Source organism: Neovison vison, chromosome 6 (assembly GCF_020171115.1).
Source record: "Neovison vison isolate M4711 chromosome 6, ASM_NN_V1, whole genome shotgun sequence".
NCBI classification, from domain to species: domain Eukaryota; kingdom Metazoa; phylum Chordata; class Mammalia; order Carnivora; family Mustelidae; genus Neogale; species Neogale vison.
Window position 1 is genome coordinate 145147941 of NC_058096.1, and position 22942 is coordinate 145170882.

The following is a 22942-nucleotide window of genomic DNA, read 5'->3' on the forward strand; positions in this document are numbered from 1 at the left end:
GCCTCTGCCTTCTGCTCAGGTCATGATACCAGGGTCCTGGGATCGAGCCCCACGTCAGGCTCTCTGCTCCGCAGGGAGCTGCTTTCTCCTCTCTCTCTGCCTGCCTCTCTGCCTACTTGTGATCTCTGTCAAATAAATAAATAAAATCTTCAAAAAAGAAAAAAAGAAAGAAAGAAAGAAACACTGAGGCTGGGGTTGAGTAAAGGCTATGGCAGAAAGTCTTCACTTTGACACCATGGGTTTTAAGAGACATGGCATTGTGGGATAGGATCCAGCTGAAGTGCTCAAAAGCAACAACACAGCTGTTTGAAGAAGTTAAGAAGACTTAACTGAGGAAAGCTGTGGGTTCAACAGAGGAAACATTAACTGGCAGTGGAGAAAAAGGAGGATTTATTCTCAAGTCTGTCATCAACTGGCTAATATCACCTTAGGCGAGTAATTTCTACTCATTTCTTTCTTTCTTTCCTTCCTTCCTTCATTCTTTCTCTTCTTTCTTTCTTTCTTTCTTTCTATCTTTCTTTCTTTAAAGATTTATTTATTTGACAGAGAGAGAGGGAACAAGTAGGCAGAGTGACAGCCAGAGAAGAGGGAGAAGTAGGTTCTCCACTGAGCCGGGAGCCCCAAGGCAGGGCTCGATCCCAGGACCTGAGCTAAAGGCAGCCACTTAACTGACTGAGCCACCCAGAAGCCCCTTTATTCATTTCTTAAAGAGTATTCTTGGAGATAAAGGATCTGAGGTAGCTTATGTGGACAACCTAGATAAAAGAAAAGGTCAATTAAGTAAGAAGAGACAGGGACATAGCTTAACTTCTCCAAGCCTCCATTGACTGTCTTCTGTAAGGGCAGAGGAGTCTACCAGTGGTTGTGGAATTCTACTCCATGGCTTAGTGGCTGGCAGCAGCATCAGAATAACCTGGGATCTTCTTCATTATATAGCTTCTTGGGAACCACTTCTGAAATTCTGACTTAGTAAGGCTGAGGAGGAGCCGTGGAACTTGAATTGTTGTAAGCACCCCAGATGATTCAGGCACCTAACCCAAAGTGGGAGAGTTGTAGTCAAAACAACAACAGTTAACCTAGGGCATGGACTAGATGCCAAAGAGCCTACTAAAATAACATAGGTATATATCTCTTCAAACATGACATTTCTAACTCCATGATTTTATGATTCCGTGTACCTTCCCTCTCGTATTTTGCCTGGTATTAAGGGCAGGATCCTATTTTTTTTTTTAATCTCCCAATCGGCCTGTACATTATAATTAACAAACACTTAGTAAGTGTTGTTAAAATGCAGAGAATCAGCCTAAAAGTCTCTTTTTCTTGTTCAAGTCAACTCTGGGGAGAATGAGTCTGTTACACTGGGAACTTGCCCCTTCTCTCTTCCTGTAGGCTTTCTCTAAGTTGTGGTCTATCAAAGCTATTTGTTATGGGAAGGAGAACCAAAAACGGTGCAGAGCTCTTTGTCAGGACTCTCTGGTCAGGACTGTCTAAGCTAGGGCTGGAGCTTGGAAGCAGAGAAGAGCATCCAGCTGGTAGCTCCTCCCACACAACACCCCAGGAAAATCTACTAATTCCCATCTCTTTTTCTCTAGGGCCATTCCTCTCCTACCAGGTAAGACAGCTCATTCTTAAAAGACAATAACAAACCAGAACAATACATATATTCCAGGTTCTACTGTTCACTTTGAAAGTAAAAGGTTTAAATACAAGAAAAATGATCACTTGCCCAGGTGATAGGAACTGCTGTCGATGACTACTTAATCAATTAGCAATAATCGCGCCTCGGATAAACCTCATTGGCTACGATACTGCCACTGCGCAAAGCTATGATGACTACTTAATCAAGCACACACTTCTGTCTACACATGTGGAGTTGTTTCTTCTTTTTCCTCTTCTTTTTCTTCTTCTTCTTTTCCTCACACCAGCATTTTCTCAAGGGAAAGGTGGCCTCCTCCCACGTGGGCTACTATTTTAAGCTTTATAAGCAATTGGTTTCTAGTTATTTATCAGTGAGGAGAATCTAAGATGTATTATATAGGCTTCTGAAAGTCTAGTCATGGATTAAACAGAGAGATGTAAAACTGGAACACATTGTACTGGCACCCACATTATACCCTAGAATTGCTTTGATGGAATGTTATTCTGACATCATTTCACTGGTTTCTGCCAAATAAGGTTGAGGAAACCTATCACAATATTTGCTGCAAGGATGTGATTAAATATTTATCACATTGATGGTGTTTTCTCAGGGAAGATTCTTCGACAAAGTGTCCCTCTGTGTATTTTTCCTCAATGCTGCTGTTTATGAGCTGATGGGCAATCAAGATCTTCCTAGTAAAGCAGAATATTCTCTTTGTGAAAAAAAAAAAATCATTCTGTGAAGTAGGTGTCATCATTATCAGTTGACAGATGAAGAAAATGAAGATTATAAAATTTAAGAAATTTACTCATAATTATTCAGCTAGTAAATAGTGGAATCAGGAACACCTGGGTGACTCAGTCGATTAAGCGTCTGATTCTTGGTTTCCACTCAGATATTGATCTCATGGGTCGTGAGATCTAGCCCCCCAACCAGGTCTATGCTCAGTGGGGAGTCTGCTTGAAAACTCTCTCCCTCTGCCCCTCTTCCCACTCCCACACACACAGACATGTGCACTCTCTCTCTCAAATAAATAAATCTTTTAGATAGGTAGATGATAGAGGAATCAGTATTCAAAGTCACCATTTTTCCAAATTCACAACCTTTATTTCAAAAGTTTAACTGCACTTCTGAAACACCACCTATATCTCAGTATCACTAACACTTCATCTTTGCAAACCTCACTTTGCTCATCTATAAAATAGGTAGACAAGACTAAACAAGCTCCAAAATATATTCTCATTTGGATACTATAATACCTTTTAAAAAAATATTTTGTATATTTATTTGAGAGACACAGATAGTGAGAGACAGCATGAGTGGGAAGGAGAAGAAGCAGACTCTCCATTGAGCAAGGAGCCCAATGTGGGCCTTGATCCCAGGACCCTGGGTTCATGACCTGAGCTGAAGGTCATAACTGAATGAGCCACCCAGGTGCCCCCAATTTTTAATCACTGTTCTCATCAGGAATGTGGACTTGAAGTTCCTCTACATCATCATCATCACCTGCCTTACAACCTCCATCACTCTTACTTACTGGGCACATATATCCTCATCACTGTGTAGTTTTACTTCTCTCACATATCTTTGAGCTAAGTACTACTGATTTCTCTATTGTAAAGATGAGGTAAGAGACTAAAGGGATGGAACAATTGACTGAGTCTGTATATTAGTAAGAGATGAAGGTAAGGTAAAACTCCAAATCGTCATATTGAGTTTCATAGCTAGATACCACGGAAGTCCCGAGACTTACAAAAATGAGGTTTTTCCAGATATCTGAGATAGGGGAAGGAGGCTTCTTAATGCCAAAACCTGGGTATCAAACAAGCAAATGTTCTCCTAAGCAACCAGATTAATTTTTTTAAAGGGTATATTCTCAGCATGTTACCAGAAATTAAAGCATTTCCTTTATGGCTTCAGAGGTGGACTTTTATTAATTTGGAACTTATATAAAGTCCAAATTTATAGAAGTCTTATTGATACTACATATATATCCATTTATAGGTGTCCATTAGAGATTTATCTCACATTTAACCAATATTTATTGAATTCTTAATGTATGCCAGGCACTATTCTTCGTATTGGTGACAAATGATAAACAAAAAATAAAAATCCCCATTATCTCAGAGACTGCAATCTACTGGTAGGAGAGGTACTCAAATAAAAATGTAGAGAAATTATAATATTCTCACCCTCAGAGAACTTACAGATAGTAGTGAAGAGAGAGACACTAAACAAATATAACTAATACAAAATAATGTCAGATTTGGTAAGTATTATGTAGAAAACTAATTTGGGAAGAGAGGCAGGGCATAATACTGGTGAGGTAACGGTAGCTGATAAATTTTAATTAAAAGTGACCAATTTGAGATTGGCTTTCTTAATTTGTTCATTTACTGAGTTTACAACATTAGTTTAAACCCTTGGGAAATATATTAAATTTTACTCACTTTTCATGCTGATTTTTGTCAATTCAAAACAATTCTGCATGAAATGCATTAAGTTAATTTCCAAAAAAATGTAGCTAAGGGGAAAAAAAGGCAATATAATAGCATTTTGCTCTGGGAGAGTGAACAATAATGCGCGATATGAATTGGACCACAGAGTCTATTCTTTAATGAAAGATACCAGGAAAAGGAGACATAACAAATCTATTTTCAGATTCAGCTGACACGGACTGTTGCTTCTCCCTAATTTGTAGTGGAACACACATCATCTCTGTTGGATTGGATGTGACAAAATTTGGGGAAACAAAATAGAAGTCATCATTTTGTGTGAAAATTGGAATCAAGTTACATTGGCATCAAGCAATTTGAAGTTCTGAGAAATTATTTTTCATGTATCTTAGTCAAATATCATAATGTTTATAACTGAAACATTTGCATTATATCTATTTTATTTCTTTATTTGATGAATTAATTTATGGGAAAGTTTTCTTACTTTATTATATTTATTTTGAAGAAACCTATGATGCTATTAGAATGAAATTTTTTGACTTAGTTGAAATTGAAATATGCTGAAAAAATCTAAAACTCAGTATATTCTTGAGATTTAGCAGAAAATTATCAATTTTGCAGCTGTCATAAGCTGGTATTTAAAGGCAGAGAAAGAAAAGGAATATAAAGTCACTTATTTTGATTCCTTATCATATGAGAGTGAAATTAAAGCAAAATCATTAGAGGTGCAGCAGTTTTTATTTTACTGTATGATCTTATCTTTATTTTACTCTACTATTCATGATTATGCAACTACTATGAATAAGAGCTTGCTGTAGTCCTTGAATTACACAAAGTATGTGTCAAAATGACAGATCTTTAAACTGGAGTACATGAGCAAATGTAGAAAAATGAAACAAACTAGTAATAAAACAAGAAACAAAAGGTAAGGGGGTATGGTGAAACAGGAAAAAAAATAATTTTAATATATTTACCCATATGCAGCTATTTTGCTGAATTACTATTTGCAGGCTGTTCTAAATATTAGTCTGGATGTCCTGCCCTCACTGAGGAAACTTCAAATCATATCCTAAGTTATTTCGATAATAAATTCACTAAGATTCTGAGAGATGGCACTTTTAGCATTTCATTCTTTAATGATTCCAGTAAACGGAAAATTGATAATCAAGTATAAACATTTTATAAAATTGCATATTTCTTCCAACTCTCGCCTCTCATTAATGCATATATTGCATTATTCATAACATACAGATAAACCTAATGAATATATGATCTTCTACTCGCAAACTTAGTTAATGTTCTAACCAGTGATATTGGTGGCTGTGCAAAGCAAATAGAAGGAAAAGGCTTTCTTTTTCATAATAAAAATAAACCATAAAATCATCCATAAAGAAAATCCATGATCTTCTATCTCTAAACAGCATTGTAGTCTACACGTATCTGTTATTTTTAAATATTTAATGTACTTGTAACATTAAATTTGAGGGGTGCTTACCAAAATTTAATTTTCATTTGCCAGTCAATAAAAAGCTGAATATATGACATTCTTAGTTTAGAAGTACATAAAAGCTAAGTAGCATCTTTCTAGTTTTTCCAACTACATAATAACATTTTAGGTGAACGGCATGTATGTTATGTTGTTGTGATGGCTTCTTAAGTACACAAATATCCAGCTAACCAAATTACATGTAAATAAAACAATGTTCTCAAACCTGGTATTTTCCTTCAGTACATTCTAGGATTTAAGGTTTACAAATTTTGGGATTGCAGTTTTTTAAAATTTCATTTTACAAAGAGAAGAAAACTGTCACTTAGAAGAAATGTAATTAAAATATGAGTCAAGAAAATAAATCTATTCATACACATAAAGGTAACGTGTCATTAGCTTACAATTTCAATGGGAACAAACTATGGTTTTGTTCTCCAGGTCTGTCTGTGCTGCTATACAGAGGTCTTCCCTAAAAGTCCAAGCAGATCTTTATGCCAATAGAAACCCACAAACACATACACATGCATACAGAATAAATCACAGACATTCTTTACATCCCTGTAGATTCTGTTTCAGGATTTTGATTAAAAAATATTTATTTTGTTCTCCTATTTGATTAATATTGATCAAGCACAAGTGAGGCATTGTGGTTGCCTAAAAGCATAATGGTGATCAGGCTAGACTTGGTTCCTTTCTTGCAGAATCAAATGGATTCAGAAAATGTCTTTGTTTCTTAAGGTTAAAAAATAATCATTAACAATTAGATGATATCTAAAAGAATGAAAATGTATTGAGTGCCCACCACATGCCTGTATATTAACTAGTTTAATCATCGTAGGAATCTTGCAAGTTATGTTTCACTAGTATCTCTTGTATATAGAGGCAGAAACTGAGGCACAAGGAATTTATGCTACTTGTCCTAAACTACATAGTTACTAAAGTGGCTGGGATGGGAATCTAACTTAGAAAATCTTGCTCCAGGAACTATGCTCTAAAACACTGCACGAACTTTAGTAACAGACCCTGTGAACACAGTACCACGCATCCACATTTGCCTAGTAACTTTCAATGCAGAGTTCAATAAATGTATTGTCTCCAAGTGGTCCAATTTTTCTCTTTCCATTTGCTTGCTTTCCCTCTCCAACTTCTCTCTCCCAAAAATCTAGATTGTAGATTTTAGATGACTCTAATGGATCACTCTCAGGGTAAATTGTTTTTTTGTTGTGGTGGTGGTGGTTAAAGGAGAAAACAGAATTTTTAGATATTCCTGATTATCACACAGTTCCAAAACTTTAACAACTGACTCTGGATCTGGGCTGACTCTAAAATTAAGTCCTAATTTATATGTCCCTCTATTTTCCTATTCTTCTCTGTTATTGAACACATCACCCACAAAAATTCCAAATAATAACAAGAGGAAATTAAAAGAAATACAGCAGTAAAAGTAACTCACCAGAATACTGAATATTCAAAATAAAATTGGAAGGAAAATCCATGGGTTTTATGTGTCTGCACTTCTAAGCAAAGGGACTCCACAGCTTTGTTCTGGACTATCTTTTCTAGGATGTTTGTTTAGCGCATCTTGTAAGTTAGATAGTGTCTCCCTCTGGGCAGAGGACAGAAATGTTTCCTGACCAGTGTAATAAAAATAATGCTCTTCTCCAGAGCAAAGGTTGTGCAGGTTTCCTGGGAGCCCCCTTTAAAAGACTGTTCCCCTGGCTGTGATACAAAGCCACTACCTGTGCAGTACCAATCTATGCCCAGCCTGGCGTCACCCTGTGGACTTGGGAGGCAAAGCAAGCCAATGTGAACGTGAAGCTCAATGGTTCCAGCAATAGTCATTTATCTCTGACCTAGGAGTCTCATGTCTTTCGCCAACATCTATAAATACGTGGTAGACTTAGTTTGCAAGTCTGTGTAACATCTCCGATCCAAATGAATAAGAGGTACATTGGTTTTGTGTATAGAAAACTATTCTAGTTATCCTTCACTTAAATTTTTATCTACCTCTTGTAATCCTCAGATTTCTGGAAGAACACATCGTGAAACATAAGCTTGTACTTGAACTTGACAAGAAATGACCCAATGGCAATCATATCCAAAATTTTTATCTAGAGAAATTTCCTCACTAGCTGAAGCATACATACCTATTCATTGCTATGAAACCACAAAGACACTACAAAAGGCAGTTTCTCAAATTCACCCGATAAAGATAAACATTAAAAGAATTCTAGATCTTAATGTACTAAAGGACACTGACATGTATGTCCACATAAAAAAGACAACCACACATTCCAACTTCAGAAAGAGTTATATTCATATTCCCATCTAATTCAACTAACACTCTGAGACTTAACAGATTTTCAGAACTTCAGTTCATTGGAGAGCAACCAACTATAATTTTTCAAATTTTTTAAGAACAATTAAGGTAATATACAATATTTCTACACTTAAGTCCTACAACAACAGAGAAATACACACCCACCACAGCACATTATCTGTATCTCTCCTCCACTTTGTTTTCCAGAGTACTTAGTATCATCTAACACCCTTTATATATTACTTGTTTATTTATTTATAACCTACCTCTCTCCACTAAAGTCAAGCACTGTGCTCACTAGAGCAATAACAGAATATGATACATAGTAGGTACCCAATAAATGCTGAATGAATTGATAAATACATTAAATAGATATGTTAATTGATTTTTTTACAAAATTATGAAACTACTGAAAAGAGTTTTATATTCTGCTTTATAAATTAAAATATTATGAGCCTTTCCTTGTGTCATTAAATATTTTTTCAAGTCATTATTTTTTATGACTATATAAAATTCCATTTTACTGATCTACCATAACTTAAATATTTCCTCATCGGTAGACACTTGGCTTTTGTCCAGTGTTTTCATATTATAAATGATCCTCTTTATACTTCCATGAATATTCATTCTTGGCTATTTTAGTGCTAAGTATGTACTCTCATTTAGTGCTAAGTATGTATGTGAATGCCTATACATACAATTTTAGATGGAAACCAATTGTGCTTTAGATTTGCCCTACTTTAAAAATTTAGGATAATGTATAACTATTTGCAGTATAGATTTATTTATTCGAAAATATTCATCATATGAGTCTCACAAAGAGAAATCCCTTCACTTCACTATTACAGTTTAGAAAAACAAAAATTGAGACCAAACATCGCAGATTTTGTTTTATTGTACAATGAATAGAGTAAATAGACCTCACGGCTTTCAAATGATCTTTCCTTATTATTTCCTTTTCACAACAGTTTAAGTAATTACACATTGAAATTGTTCACTCAAAATTATCTTGGATTTTAAAATTGGAGTTCTTCTTCCCCTTGTCAAAGTTTTAACTTGTTTTCTTTCTGCAAACATTTGAGAAAGAAAGAAGGTTAAAATCCACTCTGTACTGTGAACGTTATGCACTTCTTATATTGGTCCTCCCAATGTGTCTGGTTCAAACATTTTGCTGGAATTAAATGGTGGAAAGTGGGTCTTCCCGTTGAAATGCACATACACACACATATACACATTTCTTGAGACTATCCCAGTAATTTATCTTCATAGTTTTGTCTTTCTTTTCTACTTTCTTACTGAGCCATGATACTGGTGGGGGGTTGGGGGTATGAAAGATTGTGCCACTCCACACAAAACATGTTCCTGATATCCATCTCCAAATAATAGACCATCTCAGATTCACTCCTCTTGAAATTCAATAGGTTTTCCAAACCTATTGTATTTTTTTATAGGCACAGTATATCGGCTATTGAAAGTGTCTTTTATGATTGGGAGCTACCAACTATATACTTGTAACAATGATCCAGAACTTTTTGTGAATGTATTCTTTGGTATGTATGATGGTACATGTGAGAACATACAGCTTGGTCTCTGAGGAAACGAAGAGAAAGGGTGGGTGGTGTGTTAACTCCAGCAGTTAAGAGTTCACTGCTTTCTTACAAGCTCTGAAAAAAGACCTTACAGGAAGTTAGAGCCTCTTTGTGACAAAGGCCATCATTGGCTGGTCCTTTCTGTTTTCTTGACCATAGGGTCAAAATCACTCCAACACACTAAATGTGAGTGTTTTATGCCAATGCTAGCGAAATTCATTGGCCTGTAAGCTGGCTGTATGAAGAGCTGAGAACCATGTGAAGCAAAACCTGGTATGTCCTTTTATAATACAAGAGAACTGGAATGGGACGCCATCTAGACCAGGGATTGAGAACATTTTCTGTAAAGAGCCAGATAGTAAATATTTCAGGCTTTGAGGGCCACGGGGTCTTGTCTCAACTATTCAACTGTGTTGTTGTAGCATGAAAGCAGCCATAAAAAAATACATAAACTAATGAGCATGGCTGTGTTCCAATAAAACTTTATTTACAAAAATACGTGACCCACTGGATTTGGCCCACAGGTTGTAGTCTGGTGACTTTCAGCTTGTTCTGGCTTCTATTCTGACATGGTGACTAAGCACAAGTAAATCACCAAATTACTCTGGCCCTTAAGTTCACCATCTATAAAAAACACTAATAGAATTCTAGATCTTAATGTACTAAAGGATACTGGCATGCATGTCCACACAAAAAAGACAACCACACATCGACCTCTAAATATTTTTGCTATAAATACATACACATGTGGATTTGACTAAAATGCCACATTTGATATCTGTGCCTCAGTTACTCCAAAGTTACCTTTTGAGTATCCAATCAGAAAAATGTGGCTTGAAACATTAATCTATCAAGTTTTAGCTTTATGAACATAGATAAAGTCATTTCTGCCTTTATGTCTCATATTCTTTACTAAAACGGGGATAATTAAACTACACAAAATTGTTCTAGCTTCATGTATAACTGCACGTGTTCAAACCAAGGTGTCCCCTCTCCCGCAAAGTCATTCAATCTTTCAGGCCACTCATTCATTAGCAAGTATCTTGATGTTCATCTTAATGTGATGGAATACTCCAAATTCTCAGCAACATCACCAAAAGCTATAAGTAGAGTTAGAGTTTTCCTGCACATGCCCTCACTAGAACTTCATCCCTGCTAGCTCCTGCAATGAGCAGCATTTCTCCTTGGTCTGCTTTTGTTCACACTGTAGATTATCTCTCATTTTCCATTTTCTTAGAGCTCTGTGTTTAGTAGAGTGTCATAAACAATTACAGGGTACCTAGAGTAAATTTTAGCATGAGGAATGAGGTATAGAACCAGAGAATTTGGATTAGAAGGGGGAGGGGGAAGACAGGGAGGAGAAGGAACAGGAGAAGAAAGAGACCTGAGGGAGAGAAGAAGAAGGAAGAAGAGAGAACAGGAGGGAGGAGAAGGAAGAGAAAATGGAAAATTATTATTATTATTATTATTTCCTATTACTGGGAATTTCATGAGTTACATCCCTCTATCATCGAGTCCTCCTGACATGTCCTCAGGTTTCTCTTTCTTGTTTAACCGTATTACATTTATGTTCTCTATCTCCACACATCTTCCAATTTCTCGGACCAAATAAAAATTTTCTCCCTTTACTATTAGAACAAATCAGCTCGTCTTTGAAGCAATCTTCTGAAAATCTCCTTACAAGTTAAGATGCATTTTGTGGCATTTTCATTCTACCCTCACTTAGTCAGCAGGACTCACTAGTTAAGAGAAAAGAGACCTCTGGGTATATACTTAAAAGATTTGAATATAGAGACTTGAACAGATATTTGTATACCTATATTCATAGCAGCATTACTTGCAATAGCCAAAAGATGGAAACCACCCAAATATCCATCAATGGGTGAATGGATAAACAAAATGTGGTACAAATATATGATAGATTATTTTTCAACCTTTAAAAGGAAGGTAATTCTGATACATGCTACAACATGGATGAACTCTGAAGACATCTTAAATGGAATAAACCAGATACAAAAGGACAAACACTGTACCCAGAGTATCCAAACCCTTAGAGACAGAATGTGGAAAGGTGATTGCCAGGGGCTGGCGGGAAGATAAGGGGAGTGGCCAATTGTTATTTAATGGGTACAGAGTTTCAAATTTGCAAGATAAAAAAGTTCTGAAGGTGGATGGGGTGAAGGTTGCACAACAATGTGAATATACTTACTGCTCCTGCACTATACACTTAGAAATGGCTAAAATGGTAAAATTTAATTATGTAAATTTTGGTATACTAAAAAAAGCCAAAGCAGAAAAAATACATGTGATTTTCAAAAGCCCACGTTTTTGAATTCCAAGAGTTGGGCTTTTGAGTGTAAGTTCTAAAGGCCATAATGTGTAAAGTTCCTACCATAACAAGACAGATTGAGAAAAATGAAGGTTCACGTAAAACCCATTTTTCCCATGTCAAAGCATAGTAGCTGAGGAAGGCCCACGGAGTCAGAGAAGACAAAAACTTAGTGTTGGTTGGTAAAGAAGAGTCAAGCTGAGTAGCAGGAAAATGGCCATCATGTACTTTGTTAGGAAAGTAGAGACAGAGGGACCTGTTCAGCTTCATCACTGACCTACGTCACCAATGCCAAGAAAGGACAGTGACACTGCAAGATCCTGGAACTTACATGGGCCCACCATAGTTCAGGAGCAAAATATATGTCTGTGTGGGTGAGTAGAAAGGATCTAAAAAAATGAGTGAGTCAAATCATGGAATTACAGAATGTTCCAGTGATGCAACGTTCAACAAAATGAATTTTCATTCACATCACAGTATCATTGATGCTCTGATGGCCTTAGACAGCCACTTCAATTTTCCAAGGACTGCGAGTGTCATGAAGAAATGACTGGATTGATTTCAAGATCCTTCATAGGTTGTAGAAATGGATAGAAATGACGTAACCTGCAGAGACCTGATGTGCTGTCCAATGCAGTAGCCACAAGCCACGAATCACTCTTCAGGTATAAATACGTTAAAATTAAATACAATTAAATACTTGGTACTCAGTTGCATTAGCCACATTTCGAGTGCTCAACAGCCACCCACGGCTAGTGGCTACCCAAACAGAGCAGACACAACACATTTTCAACATCATAAAAAGTTCACTTGCACAACACTGGTTTAGAACAACAGGTGATAAAAGCAATCTATGTGGCTGAACCACCAAGAATCATATGAATAGACCAGAGAGCATCCCACCTCCTACAACAAGAACAGGAAGGACAAAGAACCAGATGTCTCCTGCCCCTGAGATTTTTAATATAAATTAATCCAGAATATAAATATAATCCAGGGAAGTAGAAAGACTCTGGATTAACTAACATTGTATTTTTACCACACACAGAATCGAAGTTCAAAATAGAAACTAAGTTCAGTTAAAAAAAAAAAAAAAATTCTTACACACGTAGCCTTAAAAATCAAAATCTGTAGCATATCACACATAAATCATGCTTTCCCGAGATAAAATAGGCAACACTATTGTGTGAAAGTAACTGTAGCATTTTTTAAGGATGAGATTGTGTTCTTATCACCACCTATACGAAAAGCACAGCACGATACCTAGTTTATACGCCTGGTTTAGAGACGGCACTCAAAACTGGTAGTTTTTCTGGTTATTACTCCCGAAAACATCTTGTTATGGACATACAAAATAAAAGCATGTATCTGAGCAGGAACACAGCCATATCTAAAAACAACAAAACCATCTCTGAGAATAAGCAGCCAGGAAGAGTCGAGAGAACGTGAAGTCCTCTAAGTCAGAAAACTTGGCATGTCTTTGACACCATGGTCCCTGAGAAAGTTTTACAAACTCCAAACTGTAGAAAATACCAGGTTCTTGCACCCACTGGCAGTACCGGAACTGGCAACAGCTGTGCCTGTCAAATTCACACTGATCAGTTAACAGTTGTCCAAATCAAATGACAGCCAAGGTTGTTAGCGTCGTTGATAAAATAAACAGTTGTTGAGAGGGAGATGGTGCAAGCTGGTGAGATCGCACTAACAGCTGGGACTTGGGGTGTGAACGAAAAGGGACAGGAAGTAGAGGTCAGCTGAGAGCTTTGTGACCCACACAGCGGCAGACTCCAGTAGAATTAACTTCCTAACCCTTTCGTCGCTAAGCCTCCTAAAAGCGGGGGTCTTCACTGCAGCTGAAATCCACAAAGACCAGATAAATGAACAAATGAAACTCAGGGGTAATACTCCTGAAGCACAGCCTCTGTTTTGAAGGTGGGAGCAGGGCTTAGAAATAAAAAAAATAAACCTCTAAATCCACTGGCAGGCCAAAATTGGGGGATTTGAGAAAAATAAAGCTATTAAATTAGTTAGTTGGGAGGAATTCTACAGAAGTGTGTGTGACCTAAGATTTTCTGGAAAAGCCAAAGTTCCCTGCAGTCCCCACCTACTTCCAAGGCAGCCAGCCACCAGCCCTCCCGGTCAGCCAAGTTTCACACCATCGGTCCCTGCATGGAGGAAGGAGCGTCAGAGAGAAGGGCAACCGGACAAAGATAAAGCAACTTCATGCCAACGAGTCATTTCTCTTCTCCTCATTACTAAGTCACAGTGGCTGGGTCTTGTTTTAAATTCAGCTTTCCTAGGCCGACATTCAGCATTAGGTATAGCGAAGAACTGCATGTTAATAAAACTTAGCAAATGCCTCTTTCGCTAGCCAGGGTTTTAGGTTTGGCATTTCATTAGTTTATAATTTATGGGTGAGTCGCAAATTTGTCTTCTACCTGGAAGGGCAGTCAACTCCAAGAACTGAGTTTAAATGAGCATCTTGTAAAGCTCAGAGAAATGCAGTCCCAGTTTACAGGGACTGAGAAAAGATGTAAAAGATAACAGGGTCAGATACTTTCTTAAGAAGGAAAAAATTCAAGAAAAGTTTTAAAATTTGTTTTTCTTTTCAAAACTTCACGAAGAAGAATATATATATCTATGTATGTACACATAGATATATATAAAATTTGGGGGTGTAGAGATAGGACATGGAAGTAAACACAGTCATGGATTTGGTTATGTTCAGGAAAATGAGGAAGGAAGGAAAACACCATTCACTGAGCACCTACTTATTCAGGACTGTTCTTAATGGTATAAAGTTTTTACTTTGGAGGTTTTGCTTACTGTGGTGTTCCACATTATTATCCTTATTTTCTAGATGGGGAATCAGTTGCCCAGGAAGATGAAGTAAATGGACCAAGAACCACACTTGTTAAGCAACAATGTTAAATTTGAACCCAGATCTCTATTTTCGAAGGTAAGTTAGAAATTTGAAAGAGGACTTAACAGCCACAGACTGTTTTCAGTGGTAAATGGGACTAATTCATTCAGCCAATATTAAGTGAGAATCTACTGCATGTTGACCACCAATAGGGGAAAAATGGCAAATAGTGCAACTTGGGAACAGGTCAAGCCTAGAGAAAATGGGATAGTGTTGACAATGCTATAGGCTCTACCCACTTCAGAAGAAGTTACAAAGAAGGAAACTAACCTTTCCTCCCATTTCCACTCTCTTCATTTTCTTTCCATGTATCATTCGGCAATGTTTCAACCAGCATTCAGAGCCAGCGGCTTCAGTATGCCAGGTCACAAACAGAAAGCAGTGGAAAGGGCTGTGCTGTTGCCTGTTAATAGCCGCACTGCCCACCCTGTCTTTGTCTAATTCTAGGGCTTGTTGAAGTTAAGGGTAGAGAGAACAGAGAGCCAGTCCAAAGTGATTTTGTAATATATCATTTATACTATGCTACAAGTGATATTTTTAATTGGCAATCAATTTCTTAGTGACAGGCAGTTTCTCCTTTTTAAGCAGCACAGAATACTCAAAGAAAACAGCAAGTATAGGGACACCTGGGTGTCTCAGTGGATTAAGCCTCTGCCTTCAGCTCAAGTCATGATCTCAGAGTCTTAGAATCGAGTCCTGCATCGGGCTCTCTGCTCAGCGGGGAGCCTGCTTCCCTCTCTCTCTCTCTCTCCGCTTGCCTCTCTGCCTATTTATGATCTGTCTCTGTCAAAGAAATAATTAAAATCTTATAAAAAAAAAAGCAGCAAGTACAGACAGATCTAAGATTTTCAATATTAAATTTACAGACAATCCAAATGTCCAGAATAATTCTTATTATCCAAATTCTGATATGGCTGTTAAGGAAATTATAGATATTTTCTAAGCACTAATCTTTTAAAGTGATTGCCTAAATAACATGTAATAAAAATAACACAAAACCTCAATATGAGAGTTTCCTTACTGTCCCACTGTAAATCATTTCTAGTCCTACAGTTCTTCGGCAGAATATCCTGACGTGACAGTGATGAATCAATTCTTCCTTTCTTTTCACCCTCCCTACCTCTTTTTCTCTTTCTTTCTGTTTCCCTTTCTTGCTTCCTTTCTTCTCTCTTTCCCTCCTTCCTTCCATACTTGCCACCCAGATAAAACAAACCCCTGCTTATTTTTCAAGAGTGCTTTCAGTTCTGAAGAACATCCGTTAACACAGCTAATTATATAATACCCATTAACACAGCTGAATTCCTAAAATAATGATTTTGTTCCATTTTCATTATCTGTAAGTCTGTTTCTTTTACCCACAGAATTAATTGTGGTGGTAAAATGTGCTTCTCCCTCTATATTCCTGACTAGCTTAATCAAATAATTCCTTAAAGTACATCACTTCTCATTTTAAATGTAGCTTTAAAAAACAGGTTAACAACTGCCTACATTTAACTGTAGATTTTATGGGCTATAATATTATATGTCATCCACTACCAATTTTATAGGCTTAGCAGAATAAAATAATCATTGATCTTTTTCATATGAATGCTATTAAGAAAAACGATGTAAACTTCAACTGATTAAAATGTTACTTAAGATGCTTTATTAAAACTTATTTTAAAGCAATTTTTCTCATTAAGACTTGACAAATCTGGAGAGCACTTTATTTAATCTCTATTATGAGGATGTTTTGCATGCAAAGAGGAGCCTGCAGGACTGTGAGACCCAGAGAGACTTAGGTGGTCTAGAGTCGCTGGTACCTGTGGGCGATTATTTCTTGCAGATCTGCAGCGTAAATTGCTTCTTACAAAAATCGAGGTGAGAAGAGCAGGGAATCAAGATCTTGTTCATAGCTTTAGTCTTCTATAAATATCGATAACAAATGGAGATGAGAACCACTCCCAGTGAAAGCCTGTGTGATTCTTACACATCTCTTATGATTCCTTGATTAAAATATCCCACAACAGGAATTCAACAGATTTAAAGGATGCTAGCAGATGACAAAAGAACTGGAAAAGATCTATCAGGAAATCGCAAAGGAGCAATCTTCCTTGCTACTTTCCCAACTGCCCAAAGCCGGTACCATATTCTTCAGGTCAGTGTGTTCCAAGAAATAAGATACATGTGATATTTCATTTAACCCGCAAATAACCCATGAGGCAGTTAGTAGTATTACTTCCATTTTACAGATGAGGTAACAGAGGTACAGGGAAACCAAGTAACTTCCTCTACACTATATAGTAAGTAGTGAATACAGAATATAAACCTTAGACTCTGGTTCCAAAACCCATTGTCTTCAGCTCCATGGCCTTGCTCCTCAATATATGGTCCCTGGTTAGCAGGATCAGCTTTCCCTGTAACTTTTCTAGAAACACATTTTCTGATTTAATTGCATGCAGATATTCAGGAACTGCTCTACACTATAACAATAACATGAATAATAGTAAATTAAATTACATTATATATTTCTTTATAGCTTTAAGATATGGGCCCATATAGTACTCAGCCATGGGCAAACCAAGGCTCGAGAACAAGTAAAAAGAATTTTTTTTTTTTTTTTTTTTAAAAGTAGGCTCAGCATGGGGACTGAAATCAAGACCTCAGCTGAAGTCAGGAGTCTGATGCTTACCTGACTGAGCCACACTGGCATCCCAAGAAGAAAGTTCTGAAAGACAAAGAGTTTATTTGGATGTCACCGGAGGGTGTTCTGTCCCTCCGTTTATAAAACAGCATGAACACACTGGCTTCTTGGAAGATTATGAAGGGAGTGGCCATGGACTCGTGTCTCCAGAAACTACTTAGGGCTATGACATCATGGAAATTTGCTGATCTTGCCTAGGAAGTGTTGTCCAACTGTATCAGAATGCTACCTTACCAAAGACACTAAATGTCCTTTCTGAGAAAATAATGAAAAAAAATGCATTTCATGAGAGTTTCCATTTATACAAGGAGCAATCTTGGCAAAGCAACTGTTCAGAACCAGAAAATATTTAGAACTCCCGTATCTTTTATTGAATGCTTTAAATAACTCAAAGACCAAATTTAATTAATTTGTATCAAATGCAAAACTGGATATAGCTCTTTTATAATAAATGCAAGTTAGCTAAAAAATAATGTGATAGGATAGAATTTTTTTTCAATTCTTTGACTTTGTTCAAATAAGAGTCAGCTCATTAAAGAGAATCAATCTGTCAAATTAGTAGTATTGAATTTGCGAATTAAATTATTTAAAATATGTTGATTTCTTGTGCCTGCCTCCTCAGCTAAATTATGAGCTTTATTCTCCATTTATTCTACAACATTCTATAAACATTTATGAATTGTCTGTTACTTGCATCCCTGAGAGTGTCTAGTATGGTACAGATCCATATTAGTCACATAATAAATGTTTATTGATTCATGAACTAAAATGAAATTTATTTAGTTTCTCTGGATTAAGACCACATTCCTTGAAGGAAAGATCAGGGCCTTGGTCATTATTGTATCTCCCAAACTAGAAATCTGACAGTAACAGGGTATTTACTAAATTAATAAATGAGTAAAAGTTTGCAGAGAACTAGGAAGTTGCCACACTCTTGAAGGGTACCGTGAAATATGTTAATTCTAGCAAGGAAATAATGTCTATTTTATGGCAGTCATGTGAACATTTTATATCTTAAAATTTAAATTAACAACAGAACCCTTATGTATTAAACACCTTTATTTAATTATCAATTAAATTGATAATTTAATTATCAATTTTTATTTTATTTTTATTTTTATTTGTCAATTAAATAAAACCAGCTATTGTCAAAGTTTTCAGTTTCTATTCATTTCCTACTAGCTCACATATGTTGTGATTTAATGTTGTGTGCTAGCAACAACCTGATAAACACATTTATGTATTTATATATGTTTCTTTGATTTCCCAAAGTTCATTCCCACTTAATATTCACATTATCAAGAGTCAAAATTTGTAAGAACAAAGTCCACAATTACAAAACATGCATTCATGATTTTAGTAACAGAATTACTTAAGGCAGGTCTTTAAACATCAGTGCTCCACAGACAGACAATTTTTAAAAAGGGCAGAAATAAAATATTTATTTATAACAAGTGTTTTTTAGAACATCTGACATCTGTAAGATTTTTGTTTATGTCATTCTACAAAAAATTAAAAAAAGAAGAAACTAATACAGATATCCTCAGGACATAGGGAGAAATGTAGAGCCGTTTATTCTTCTGCTTTAGCTAATCAAAAATAGAAGTTGCCAATGTCAGTTAAAAATAATGGCCACAAACCAGTCATGTAAATAAAGAAAGCAGCTTCTATTGAAGAAGGCCAATGTACTAAATATGGAATTAGATAGTAATTGCAGAACTAATTACCATATTTACAGTCAAACATTAAAGTTGGCAAGAAGATCAAAAGAAGTGATGAGAAGGCAAGCATCCTGGAGTCCTAGTATTTCAAAAACCGAAAATGTGGGAAAGGTGGCCAAAATAAATGCGGAATATGAGGAACTGCATATGTAATCAACATTTCCCCAAACCTGTGGAACTCTGTATTAAATATAAACAAATTTCACCTTTTGTCAACTTTAAATCTTTGGACTGATTTCAGGAGCCAACATTCAACATTCAACTTGGAACATTTTTCTTTGCTTCTTATTTATTTATTTTTTCCCGGATGTTCTTTTAGGTTTATTTGGCTCCATTAAGAGTAAAGCTAACACCCGTCTCCCTGCCAACTATTGTAAGGATCTTTTTCTGCAGTTGAAAACAGGATAGGCAGCAAAATACATAGATAAGAGAGAATGGTAAAGGGTGCCTAGATGGCTCAGTTGGTTAAGCAATGTACTCTTGATTTCAGTACAGGTTGTGATCTCAGGATTCTGGGATCCAGTCCTATATCAGGCTGGGTGCTCAGTGGGGAGTCTACTTGGAATTCTCTCTCCCCCTCTTTTTCTGCCCCTCCTCTACTACTACTCTCTCCCACTCCCTCTCTCTAAAATTTTAAATCTTTAAGAGAAAAACAAAGAATGAAGTGGCTGCATTCATTTATTTTCCTGTATTTAGGCATGAAATTCTTTAAAACATGACTTTTTAAAAATCCTTCAACAGCTTACAGGTATCTGCAAATGACATACTATTTAAAATAACACATGCCACGTATCTCATGCTTTCAAAAGAATTCTGAGAGCAACATGTATTCTCTGTTCTTCATGTTCCCCTCTCACAGATTCCCAAAACATTTCAATGAAGTTAGAAATTAACCAGGGTAACACAAGGCAGGGAGTCTTACCTCCTCATTGCAGCTTTACTGATAATTTCTGAGACGAGCGGACTGGCTTTGGACACAGCAAACTTTTTTAAGTAGTTGATTGGTTCAAAGTTTGTTGATGTTGTTGATGTGGGTTGTTTTCTTTTTTAAGGAGTAGTTAGCATTTATATTGTTACTTTTATTATTGTTTTTTAAAGATTTTATTTATCCATTTGTTGGAGAGAGAGCACGAGCAGGGGGAGCAGCAGGCAGAGGGAGAAGCAGGTTCCCCGCTGAGCAGGGAGCCTAATGACGTGGGACTTGATCCCAGAACCCTGAGATCACGACCTGAGCCGAAGGCATTGCTTAACCAACTGAGCCACCCAGGCATCCCTATATTTTTATTTTTGACACAAATATGTTTTTCAGACCCTTACAATTATCTTGACAATTTAAATCTTTTTATAAGGTAAAAAGTAAAGACAAATTCTGGGCCTAAGAACCTATAAAATATTATCTCGTTTCTATTTTAGCTCATGTTATTTTCATTCAGCTAAAATTGAGTATATTCATCAGGTGTACCACAGAGTGTATATGTGATCACTTCATTCTATTGTGTGGAAGAAAGTTCTATGGTTTCATCTGGGTTAGTAAGCACAGCAGTCTGGATTTTTTGTGTGGGGGGTTGTTAATGGGGGAGAGGTACCTACAAGTTATTACTAAAACTATGCTGAATAGTTTTACCATTTATATGGTAAATTGCAAGTATTAACAAGTCCAGTTAGCCAACTTTAAATTTAAATTGGACTTGTTAACCTCATTTAGGAGTTTTATGATAGATATGTTATAGTGGGTTCAATGATCCTTACCTCTAAAATGAAAGTTTTCCTAACACTCAGAACCCAGTGGTTCTAAACTACAGTCTTTCCTTGAAAAATACAGACCTTTCAATAGAAAGTTAAGCATCACATTGACATTTTAAATTTGCCCAAAAGTTGACCACTGCTGAGGAATAATCAAAGGGCAGTGTTTGAATGGTGATATTAATTTGCCAAAGACTCTAAACTATCATGCCACCTATACTATGAAACCCAATGTAAGGCAGAGCACCATCTCAATCAAATTCCATGACAACTGATACTAATAACAAGACCCCAAAATGTTCCTAACCTCTTTGATCTCGATGAATATGCAAGTGTTTACATGATAATATTTTTAATAAGTAAATTTGAATTGCATTTTAGGAGTAAGTTGTCAAGCTTGATTAATACATTCTCTGATAGTGCAGTCTCCTCTAAACAGAAAGTTAGGGGACGCCTGGGTGGCTTAGTCAGTTAAGTGTCTGCTTTCACCTCAGGTCATGATCCCAGGGTCCTGGTATCAAGCCCTGCATCAAGCTCCCTGTTCAGTGGGGAGTCTGCTTCTCCCTCTCCCTCTGTCCTCCCCCCACTTCTGTTCTCTCTTTCACTCTCTCAGATAAATAAATAAAATCTTTAAAAATAATAAAAAAAATAGTAGAAAGTTACAAGAGGCAACAATTTAACCTTTCTATTTGGGTATTAATCTAAATCGTTTTAGGAGAAGCCTTTGAGCAAGCCTAATCATAAATGTGATACAGAAATCTCAGAATTGGGAACATGTTGATCAGAAAATAGACTTGTGTCTGCAGCCGGCACATCTAAGTATTAATATTGGCTAAGCCCTAAACTAACCATATGTTATAGTTGCAATATAGCATAAGTTGCAATAAAGTATTTTGCTGAAGACATTTGCAACTAATAAAATTTGAAAAGATTTTTAAAACATAAAGCACATAGAGTATTATAAATAACTATGTATTGATCACCTAGAGTGAAAAACTAAGTATTAGCAACTCTTTCCCTTGTTACAGAATTTATTATTTTTTTAAACAATACAACCTGGACATTATAGACATGTTGAAGTCTTCTTTGTACCCCTTCACCAGCCATATTGTCTCTTTCTCATTCCTTAGAATCCTCTGCAAATAAGGATTTGATGTGTGTTCTTCCAGTCCATGTTTTTATATGCCATAAATCAATCTTTCTTTCTTTTTAAATCACATTGCCATATGATTTTAAAATATGCATATGTGCATATATTCTATAGTTCTATACACATTGTGCGAGTTGTGCTTCCTCTCCGTCCCACCTTTTGCTTTTATGATATTTCCATGTAAAAACAATTCTTTTATTTCAAATACCTCTTGATATATTTATTAAATAGATCTCAATGTTTATCCATTTTCCTATTGATAATCATATTGGTTGTCATGCAGTTGTTTTGTCTATTTCCTTTGGCTAATAAAACATTGCTTCAATGAACATCAGTGAATTAAGCTTCTTGACACAGATATGGAAGTTTTTCTACATACTTAGATTCAGTGTTTTAAACATAGATATCCATATACACGTGTGTATATATATATTTTTTCCTTACTCAAAATTTTAAATGTTTTAGTATGATTTTAGATAAGTAGAATTAAAAACAAACTAGTTCTAAGCTCAAAATCATTTTATTTCATCTCTTTGCCCTCATTCCAAACTAAGATCTCAAAACCGGATATGCCAATAGGACCTGATAGTCTAAGAGCTAATTAAGTTGAATCTCAAAAACAAGTTAGTATTTTCTGACTTTTTTTTTCTAGTTAAAGAACAAGTAAGGTTATCTGAGGGGGGAAAAAAGCCAGTCTCCCCATAGAGACCATCACACACAAACACTACCTATTTGGCTATATAAATTCTGTTACGTAGAAAGTGCCAGAAAGTGCTGATTACCTCTCTATTATATAATTCCTATCACAAGTTCCTAGGAAAGCAGGGACCATTGCTATTCAACGTAGCACGTGATGAAAGTCACAGAAGTACTAAAACAGTAGGTATGCACATCTGTTCT

At 36.2% G+C, this 22942-nt stretch overlaps 1 protein-coding gene and 1 pseudogene across 1 annotated transcript in view; both read right to left on the reverse strand.

Moving 5' to 3' along the window:
- Positions 1-22942, reverse strand: part of ZNF385D (zinc finger protein 385D) — a 297961-nt gene that overhangs the window by 189354 nt on the left and 85665 nt on the right. The gene's annotated exons all lie outside the window — the stretch shown is intronic.
- Positions 1625-1826, reverse strand: LOC122910906 (annotated as a pseudogene).